This window comes from Diaphorina citri, unplaced genomic scaffold, assembly GCF_000475195.1.
Source record: "Diaphorina citri unplaced genomic scaffold, Diaci psyllid genome assembly version 1.1 scaffold938, whole genome shotgun sequence".
Lineage (NCBI taxonomy): Eukaryota > Metazoa > Arthropoda > Insecta > Hemiptera > Psyllidae > Diaphorina > Diaphorina citri.
Genome location: NW_007378369.1, coordinates 73,489 through 76,046, shown reverse-complemented (window position 1 = coordinate 76,046; position 2,558 = coordinate 73,489). Strand labels below are relative to the sequence as shown.

At 37.8% G+C, this 2,558-nt stretch overlaps 1 long non-coding RNA gene across 1 annotated transcript in view; it reads left to right on the top strand.

Moving 5' to 3' along the window:
- The first annotated feature begins 312 nt into the window (after positions 1 to 312).
- Positions 313 to 2,558, top strand: part of LOC113469055 — a 7,911-nt gene continuing 5,665 nt past the window's right edge. The window contains exon 1 of the long non-coding RNA XR_003392596.1: positions 313 to 1,148. This is a non-coding gene — a long non-coding RNA (uncharacterized LOC113469055). The remainder of the gene's footprint in view (positions 1,149 to 2,558) is intronic.

Sequence of the window (2,558 nt, the reverse complement as noted above, 5' to 3'; positions counted from 1 at the left end):
GAGCAAAATTGGGAGAACTTTTGCAGCATTTAGACAGCTTTTGGAGATTGCGGAAAACATTTGGAGGGTTTCCATTCACCAAAAGCTTCCCCGGGACTGATCTTTCACACAAATTGACATGTGAAAGATCTGTTTTTGGCGCTGGAGCTGAAAAGATTTTGGTTTAGAAACAAACAGATTAGTACAGAGTGGGGGTAATGTGTTCAGGCTGGGTGCAAATGCGGCACGGCAGGAGCTGCAAGAGAATTGGGTACCACGGGGTGAAAATCAAAAGTCATAGGTTGCTTTGGCGCTGGAGCTGAAAAGATTTTGGTTTAGAAACAAACAGATTAGTACAGAGTGGGGGTAATGTGTTCAGGCTGGGTGCAAATGCAGCACGGCAGAAGCTGCAAGAGAATTGGGTATCACGGGGTGAAAATCAAAAGTCATCGGTTGTAAATGATCAGAAAGCTACATAAAATGAATAAATCGACTCAACACAGTTGCACGTTTCAAGGTTGTTTGCAGAAACTATGACGAAAATTCAGGAACGGAAAATGAGTTTGTAAAAGAAATTAAACTGAAACCATCAAAACCCAACAGGGAATTTGGTATAACAAACTAATGAAAAATCAACAAACCCTAAGAGTGATTAGTTTGTTTTGAAAAACTAAGACAATAAAAATTGAACAAAATATTTCGTTCCAAGAGACTTTGCAAAGGCACAACATCCTAAGAGGAAATTTGTTTGGTATAAGAAACTATGACAACATTGGACAACCCCTAACAGGAACTGATTTGGTACAAAGAAACTAAACCAAAATTCAACAATTCCTAAAGAGAAATTGATTTGTTTCAAGAAACTACAAGTCAACATCCAAAGAACCGGACAGGAAAATATTTTGGTAGAGAAAACTCAAAAGTTCCAAAAGTCAAAACCAAAACAACAAGTTACAAAAATCCCTAGCTGGAAAAAATTGGTATAATAAACTAATCTTCAAAATTCACGAAGTTCTAACAGGAAAATAATGCTTCTCAGAAACTAAAACCAGCAAAGAGGCCTAGAAAATAGTTTGGATTGGAAAACTAAAAACCTGTAATTCAGAATACAGGAAGAATTGTGATGGGAAAATTGTCATCTTGAAAAGCCGAGTAGAGGGGGCAGGCAGGTCTTGGAACTTCATCGTGGTGACGTCATTACTGGTATCAGCCAATGGCATCCAAGAAATGCGTTAGCTCACGCCTCCAAGATGTTCAGCAAATAGGATCCAAGATATGCATTATTGAAAATGACTGGAAATTTCGCTAAATCCCCTCCGGCAAGGTTTTCTTCCAACGAAGACGATCGTCTAATTGATTTTGTTATGCAACACAAAATTTTATATGATTTGAAAGACCCAGAATTTGGTCAGCAATATCTCTTCTTCCTGGTCATCGTCCATGATTTCTTGTAGTAAAATCGCCATCAACAATCTTTTCCTGCAAATAGCCTCCATTTCTCTGAACTGTCTCACAAAAACTAAAAATGAACAACTACGTCGGGCGAAAACGTTTTGTTGGAAAACACTTTCACGCAGCGCAATATATTTCACGCTCCTGCCGACGTGTTCGGTTCCGCGCTGCGCAGAAAACACGTCGCTAGGAAACCGTACCTTACAGTATAGCAAAGGTATCGTATCTCTACGATTGTTTTCACTTATACTATGAGTAGGTACATACATAGGAAGATTACCTACTCTTTTAGATTGGTTATTATTGTTATTAATAAGTCGAATCATTAAGCACTTCTGTACTATGACATTTGATTCTTCTTATCCTCGTGAACTCCAAGTTCCGGACTTGTCTTTCACAAAGAGAAGGACTTTATAGACTCTCCAGCTAATACCTAAGAGAAATGCAGTTTTGGCGTCTCCACCAACAACAGTAAAATAAAATTGGAAATTTATCTACGAAACACAAAAAGTAGACCTACTATCGTCTATCTTAAAAATAAATTTGGGGACAGTGATTCTCTTCTTTAAACAGATCTACGTTTTACAATAGGTAAGGTTCCTAACGATGAAAAAGGTATCTACATAGTTATAGGCTATCACCTACCTAGGTATTCACGTACACCGTACACGTATTCACGTACACACACCGATAATAATATATGTACCTACCTACCTACCTATTAGGTAGTACCTATGTACCCTTATGATTATTATATATCTAGTTTCCAAAACGTATACAGGGACCTATAACATACTCGCAATATGGAGCACTATTACCATTTATAAGAAGTGCCAAACAAATTATGCTTATCGTTCACACAAACACATCGTTCACACAAGGGAGACTGGTAAGAAAACGTTGAACTACGAGATCAGCAAAAAGATAGTGTGGAAGTTCTGTGAAAAGCCAAGAACATTCTAAAATGAAATGTAACCAATCGATCCCCAGACTTCTGTTCAACATGTGTCTATTCGAACTTGAAAAAAAGGGTTGGTAAAACCCCTAAAAAACAACAAGAGGTGGGAAATCTTGGAAAAACTCCCAAATCAAAAACCTATGGTAATTTATGAGGTAGGTATAGGTAA